We start from the raw sequence: 7,913 nt of genomic DNA on the forward strand, positions 1-7,913 counted from the left end.
TGGCGGGTCCCCGGGCTCTCGGCCTCTTTGGGGTGACACAGCCCGGCCCGTGGCTGCGGGCACCGGTACCTGTCACCCCCGGCCTCTTTGGGGTGACACAGCCCGGCCCGTGGCTGCGGGCACCGGTACCTGTCACCGCTGCCCCACCACGCTCTGCCGGGAAGTCCCGTGCTCTGTTACTGCGGCTCTTCTCCTTGTTGCCAGAGCGCATCGGTGTCTGTTCATGGCCTCCGGGATTTCGCAGTGTTTGCTCCCTGTGGCAGCTCCGTCCACCTCCGTGGAAGGTGATGTGGGTTGCTTACTTGTGTACAAGAGAAGTGAACTTGCTGGTGAGAGAAGGGGCCCATGAAAAAGGGTGGAACTTCTCCGTCTAAGCACCAAACAGGGTAAAACTGCGCTGTCTTGGTCTGAGTTTTCCCTTTTTAGGGATTTTCTTGTAACCCCCATTGTGGGGAGCCAAGATCGCTGCTCGGAGTGGCAGCAAAGCCCTTCCCAAGGGTCACCGAATTAATTTTGCACTGAGCATTTGGCTGCCTCTCTGCGTGGAGAGGAACCGCTCCAAGGAAGACAGTGGGGTGCTTCTAGGATGCTCGGAGTCTAAGGCTTTTGTTTTAAGCCATACAGAGGGAGGTTCCTGGCGTTACCCGTGCCACTGGAACTGTTCAGTTCTCCCAGCTGCCTTGGTCCCGTAGGAGTTTGTGCACGACGGTAGCAATGCACAGGATTTCCAGACGCCAGCGTTACCGGCAGCCTCGCTGTGCGGAGGTCTGACTGTGTGTCCTGGGTTTCTTCTCTTCTCCCTCCCCCGTTTTTGGTTTGTTTTGTTTTTCAAAGACCAATAAAGCAGTCCTCGGAGGTGGCGTAGGGTGAAACGTGCCTCTTCTCCAGCGCAGTGCTGTTCCCTCTCGGTAATCCCTTCCTGCAGACCTCTAGCAGGAAAGCTCCTGCCAGGAATCCGCCCCCCTCCTTATCCACTTATCGGGAAGTTCCAGTTGCCGAAGTCTCCGGTGCTCCTTAGTGTGTTTGTAGAAGTGACTTTGTCCAAGACTTCCATCTTCAAAGCCACCCCCCGGGCTCTGGCTGCCTCCCGAGGCTTTTGCCTGTCAAAACAGCAACGGCCCTTGTTCAGCGTGAGCTCAGTTTAAAGGACTGACGAAGCTGTCTCTTGCCCTGCAGATCCTCTTGGGTTGCTCTAAGAATCTCCCTCGTCTTTTACGCTCTGTCCGTGACCCCAAGCATTTATGCTTCTCCTGCAAAAGCTGTTGCTGATTCTCTGATGTCTCATCGGGGCACGGGCTCACTGCTTCCCTCCATCTGCCGCCTGCTTTTAGAAAACCCCCAGGACTGAATTCTTCTGCAGCTTTTCCTGCTCCGAGTGTGGTTGGAAGTGGCTGAGGAGCTCAAGTGAGCGGTCTCATGTCTTTTCTCCCCGACCTTGTGCAGATGCGGGCATGCACATGCTAAGCAAAAGTAACCCTGTCTTATAAAATGCGATGAAACGGCGGTCAGACCTTTGCTTTGCGCGGGCAGCCCTGCCGCGGTGCTGGATCGGTGATGTTCGGGGTGGTGCTGGAGTGGGAAAACCGGAGCCCACAGGGTTTCCTCCCTGGAAGGGAGGGCAGCTGCGGGGCCGAGGAGCCGGCGCGGCCCGGGGAGCGTGGGCTGGGACCGAGCGCGTCGGAACGCGTGCGGGAGGACAGGACAGAGTCTCCTCTGGGGCAGAGAGGTTTTAAAATCTGCTCAAGGTTTCAAATTATTATTTTTTTCTTTAATTGCATGTGTGGTGTGTGTAAGCAAGAGGGAGATGGCTTTGGTGTGTAATCTTTGAATATAACCTTGATACTGCAATGCCTGCTTAATTAGATAGAGTGACACTCATGAACTCTCCCAGGTGTTTTTTTTAACTTCAGCACTTGAATGAAATCAGTACGATTTCACAAAATGTTCTGCTTGGCTGGACTTCTCTTTTCAACTTCTCTTCTAAGCTGTAGCGAGTGGCCGGCCAGGGAACGTCTCCTTTCCCGACAAGCCCGGAGCCGCAGCACCGGCTTACCCGGACCGAGCTCTCGCTCTGCCCTCCCAGCCGAGCCCCAGGAGCGGCGAGGGCCGGCGCGGTGACCCTGCCGCCGGCGGGACCCGCGCCTCGCACAGGTACGGGCTGACGTTTCTCGGCTCCCGAGAGGTCCCGGAGCAGTTGCAGGCTTCTCGAGAGGCGTCGCTCGGAGGGCAGGTTTCCTGTGGGGGTAGTGAGCATCGCCCGCCGTGCTTTCCTGGAAGTCAGTGGATGGCAACAAAGCGAGTTAAAATCTGCAGCTGCCGATACGACCATCTCGTCGCTGTGGGCAGCGCTTCCTCTCGTGTCAAAATGGCTCTGCCTCGAGGCACGGCTCCCTTCGCTCCGTCCCATCTCTAAACGGGTCCAGCCCCTCCTCCGTGCCGGCCGGTGGCCCCTTCGGACGCAGGCACCGCGAGCGGAAGCCCCTCGCTTTGCGAGGGCGTCTGCTCAGGGCAGAGCCGTGCTGCTCATGGACGAGCGTCCCCCAGGATTTCTCAGGCTGGGGCCGAGCCTGGGGGCTCCCGGGGCACTGAGGGCGATCCGCCCGAGACGTGCGGGCGAAAGTACGTGGTCCTGGCCAATTCGTTGGTTGCAAATGAGACCAACCGTCAGCCTTGCCCAAATAAGGCCCTTGCAGGAGGGGAGGCAGTGGCTGGGGAGGTTTCTTTGCTTTGTTTGTTCCCCTTTTTGAGAACCACCACTTTGAAAAAAAGTTCCAGACAGAGCAGCCTTTGCCTCTCTGCTCTTTACAGCAGCAAAAAGCACGCTTGCTTCCTCTGCAAAGCTGCGCCATCTTTGGCTTCCCATTTGTTTCAAGCTCCCTCCAGAGCAGGAATTGCTGCTCGCAGGGAGGTCATTGCATAAAATAACTTAATGCAAAAGTTCAGGCGTGTGCAGCTCCCCCCCCCGAGGCTGGCACCCAGGAGCAGCCTGTGCTGGGGGGTCCGCGCGAGCTGCAGCCCCGGCAGCGGCACGCAGTGGGCATCTTCTTCATCCAGTGGCTCCTGGCCAGCAGCCGAGAGCTCTGCCGAGCCACCCCTTGGCCTAGCGCGGGGCGCCGGTCCCGCTTCCGAGGCGTGCTGGCGTGACAGCAGCTGGCTCTCTTCGGGCAGCAGTTCTTCACACCATCGCCTTCCTGTTTATGAAACCCTGATCCTTCCCCCCCGACGCCGTTCCCAGTGCTCGGTGGGATGTAACTGGATCCTGGCAGGAGGCAAAGGCAGTCCCTGGCTATTCTGGTTTCAATCTCTAGAGCTAGCGAGTGTCCTGTTTTATGGAGCTGATGTTGGGACTTGCCGGAGCTTAGCCCTACGGTCTTGTCTGCTGGCACAGAATTGGATGACAGCAGCTTTAACCCGTGCTCTGGGAACCATTTGTATCTGGCAGCACTGGATTCGGGGATCGTCTTTCCTAGGACGGATGTGCCAGCGACAGCAGGTTCACGCAGAGTTTCCAGCCAGATCTTGGCACTGCAGTGCCAGCGGCTGGCCCGCTGCTGCTCGGACAGCATCATCTCGCTTCTCCCAGGATCCAACTTTTTGCTTTACAAAAATATGGAATAAGGCCTAGAAGCAACTTAATTCTGCCCTAAAATGATCAAACTCGCCCGGGACGTCTAAGGTCCCTTGGAACTGTGACGGAGGAGGGCCCTGCCTCGGCTCAGCCCACGTGTCTCTTGCCCTTAGACCCACAACCTGCCTATTCGCATGCAGCTGCCTGCACCGCAGTTTCCTTTGGTTTGTGCTTCTTGCTTTAGATTGATCGCCTTATATTGGGATCTGCTTGTTTGGTTCTGTTTGTTTGGTTGTGGTCCCTTCTCTTGGGAACAGAGAGAGCGAAGCAACAGAGGTTTGCCCTCCTGCAGCAGCCTTTCCCTCCGTGGCTGCCGACTGCATCTGAAGCGAAGAGCCGATGGCTTCAGCTTCTGACCAGGGCTGGGTTATGGTCCCTCGGTTTAGCAGAGGGCTGCAGGCTGGGACTCTTCCTTGTGAAAAGCCTCAGGAATTCAAAGTGCTGTTTCTCGGGGAGGAAAGGGGCAGGCAGGCTGAGCCAGGCCCCTGGCAAGGCAGGACAGGGTGAGGCTGCAATTCTTTGTGCCCACATTAACACACAGGTCAGAAAACTGATCAGAAGAGAGGCCAGACCACGAACCAGGGTACTGCATCGTCCCATCTCACGCTGAAGCATGCCTGCCTTCTGCAGCTGCTTTAATTCCTTGCAGGAGCCGCAGCTGCCCAAATGTAAGCTCCAGCTTCTGTGTTTCTCTGCTGCAGAATTATTTGAGATCCCTTGTGCCTCCTGCCACTGAGGAGGGAGCGATCCCCCCCGGGAAGCAGGCTGTAGGAGTGGGAAAGAGCTATCGGGATGCTCCGTGGAGACACACCTGCAGCCTGGCAGCAGGCTGAACGCTGTAGTCCAGGGCAGCAGTAGGCAGCTTAGCAGTTGCAAAAGTTGCGTGGATCTGGAAAGAAGTTCAGCAGGAACTGTGACTTTTTTAAGGTACAGAGCAGGGACAGCTAAAGGGATTCTGTAGAACAGCAAAGGACCCTGCAGTGACACTGGTGAAACAGCTGGGTAACTTTTGAAACCATCTAGGGCATCTGCTTTGCATAGATGAAATGCAGATGGCCTCTTGACGGGAACTGGGAGCACGCACGCGGCTCACTCCTTTCCTTGCAAACATATAAATTGGGAGAGAATTGATTCAGAGCCGTAGGGCTGAAGCCCTTCATCCCTCCCCGCTCCAGTCCCCGTGTCTGTGCTGCCTGACTCGGCCGATTCCCATCTCCTTCCCCCCTGGCTGTGTTAAGGCATCCCTGGCTGTGCAAGAGCAGGGTGCAGAGCAGCCTCACGGGGCAGGAGCTGACCCCGAGCAAGCGGGCAGGATTGTGCAACCCTCCCATAAGATGTCGGTGTGCAAACCTCACGCGGGGCCTCGCAGCAGGTCCCAAAGACCCGATACAGCAGCCGACCGAGCGGCGACTCTGACACGGGGCAGGGGCAAACCAGGGAAGGGTGCAGAAGCTGCCTCCTCCTGGCTCCTGCCCTGGAGACCTGCGATCCAGCTGAGCCTACAGGGAGGAGGTTTGGGCCGGCCTCAGCGTTTGTGCTGCGCAGAGCAGGGCCAGCTTAACTTTGGGGAAGAAAGCTGCACAGACTCTCAGTTGCTTGTCGCTGCTTTGTGCGGTGGCTGAAATTGCTCTTTCTGCGCCTGTTCTCCTGTCTGTGACACGGGGACCACGCTGATCCTCTTGAAAAGCCTGCTGAGATTTGCTGATGGAAAGAGCCATGCCTAAGCACCCGTAAAGCCATCCAGTGTTTTCATTTGGCTGCTGGTATTGTGCAGCCATCGCCACACAATGCAATTTCCCCATACGAAACCACAGTTTCCTTTCAGCGAAAACTCCCAAAATACATCCCAGTGACGTAACTACTACACTCGGGGTTCTCGTGCTGGTCCGGGCGCTGCGGAGCGCTCTAAGTTCGGAAGCCAGCTTGCAAAGTATGGGAGAATAGCAGCCTAAAGCTTTGGAGATGCTGAGGCTCCTCTTTCGCAGCAAGCCAAGGATCCAGGAGGCAAGTGTCTAGCTGATAAAATATCTGCTCTGCATACAGTACTGTGCTCTGTCTCTTCTGCAGGACATGAGAAGCTGGTGAATCGCCTGACCTTAGAGAGCCAGACCTCACCCAGTCTTAATTAACGACTTCTCTTTTGGAAAAGGCATTTCTGGTGGTAAAACTGCTTTCTAAGAAGTGTCTTTCCTAGGTGCTGCCAGAATTTGGGAGTGTTTTGGGACCAGAGCATGTGTTGAAGCAACAGAAATTAAAACAGCTTCTGGTTAGTTGTTGATGAATAGGAAGCGAAATGCCAAAAGCGTAATCTGTTTCTAGCTCTTGCAGGTTTTTTTTTTCCCTTGCATTTAGATGTGACTGTCTCAACCAGCAAAGTGACAAAACGCGAGCAAAAACAAACCTGTCTCTTGGCTTCTGGCTTGTAAAATCCTTCCTCAAAAAAGGGGAAAGTAGGAAAGAGGACTTGTATTTTGAACTTGGTGTTGGGGAAAAAAAAAACACCCGTATGTATGTCCCCAGCCCCTGATCTAGGGTGACTAAGCCGTCTGGGCAGTTCGAAGGTGGCATTGGGAAGTTCAGAAGAAGTTGTCTCCTCCTCTGCCTTGAGCGACCTCCTGGGCTCAGAGCTGGCCGGTGGCCAGGGGTGTCCTTTTATTTTCCGGGAGCAGCAAATATCATTTCCCCGTGGTGCAGGAATCTGTAAAATGGCCTCCCCCGAGGCGGTGGGTGTCAGAAGATGGCTGGTGGCTCGCAGGAGCGGTGTCTCGCGGTGGTAGGGTGGACCTGCAGAGAGATCCGTGCTTGTGGGAGAGGAATGGGTCCGTCCTGGTCCGCGGCGGGGTTTGGTGCCTGCTCGCTGGTCGGAGCAGCGAAGGAGCCGTGAAGGAGCTGGTTTCCCTGTGGGTGGGTGTGATCCCCGGGGGGGAGCCGCTGAGGTTTTTGTGATCGCTTTTGGGTGCTCGGGAAGGGGTTTAGTTGTGGCTTTGGTAGATGTGTCAGCCGGCTGCCCCGGGCATCCGCTTCCCGCAGCGGGACAGCCACCTTCTCCCAGACCGAACGGGATCGTGGCCGCTCCCGCAGCCAGGGCAGCGCGATGGAGGGGAGGAAGGGGAAGAGGCGACTGCAAGGGCCCCCTCCGATCTGATTCAGTCCTTCCGGAGCTGAAAATCAGTTAATTCTTAACTCTAATCTCACTGTTTTCAGGCAGCTCCTCCCTTCCCCAAGGCTCGCTTTTCCCTCTCTCGCCGCTCCGTAGCTCCTGTCCTACTTTCAGGTCGCTCTGCCCCGCGCTGCGCCCACCCGGTTGACGCTGCCGGCGCCGAAGAGCCCTGCCAGCGCCGCGGGCTCCGTCGTGCTGACAGACTGCTCGGAAAGACACAAGAGAAGTCACAGCTCGAGTCTTGGATCCCTTCTGTCCGCAGTCACGAGTTTTGTCTCATCTGCAGCCAAAGACTTGAACCTCTCGGAGGAAATGTTTCAAATCTGACTTGATTTTTTGGGGGTGATTTTTCTATTCAAACCTAGCTCATTATCTCAAAACCAGGTGAAAGAGTACCTAGATGTGATAGCAAATCTATGTACGTTCATTAAAATACAGCAGGCTTGGGGACTGACCTTGCAAAAACTTACTGACCTTGCAAAAACTTACTGACCTTGCAAAAACTTACTTCTTCCCCTAAGCTGAGTTTTTTGGGGAGAAGGAGCCACATCCCAGCTGAGAAGCAGCTCTTTTCTGAGCTCCCTTGAAATGCTGTGACCCATAAAGGGTCACAGAATTGCATCTGGCCCCAGAGGCAGCATAAACTGACATTTCTAATGCTGCTCAGGGAGCTGTGGGAGCAGCTGGGCTGGCCCGGCCCTGCCCTCGGGGATGTGGTGAGTTTGGGTATTTGAATATGTTCCTCCTGGTTGCTCTGGAAAGGCTGAGCGTGCCCCTGGAGAGAAGCCCGCTCTTGGCCACGGGGGTGTCAAACTTCCCTGCAGACCCCGGACAGATGCTCCTGGAGTTTGTCCAGGTGTAGCTGAGAGTAAAATCTGATCTAGAGGTTAATCAACCTGCCAGAAATGAATTCTTTCTCCTTGGCGGTGGGGCTCTGATTCTTGGGGCACACGTGTGACCAAGTGCCGGCACCGTCTCCTTCTCCACCGCCCCTCAGAGTTTATCGAAGCCTTTAACAGCAGCTGGCTCCGGCTGCTCTCCTGCAGCCGCCAGCGCGGCTCAGAATCGCGTCCCGAGGAGCGATGGCTGGTGGGCCACCGCCAGCGACTGCAAACAGCTCACCGG

Source organism: Platalea leucorodia, assembly GCF_965183815.1.
Source record: "Platalea leucorodia genome assembly, chromosome: 18".
Lineage (NCBI taxonomy): Eukaryota > Metazoa > Chordata > Aves > Pelecaniformes > Threskiornithidae > Platalea > Platalea leucorodia.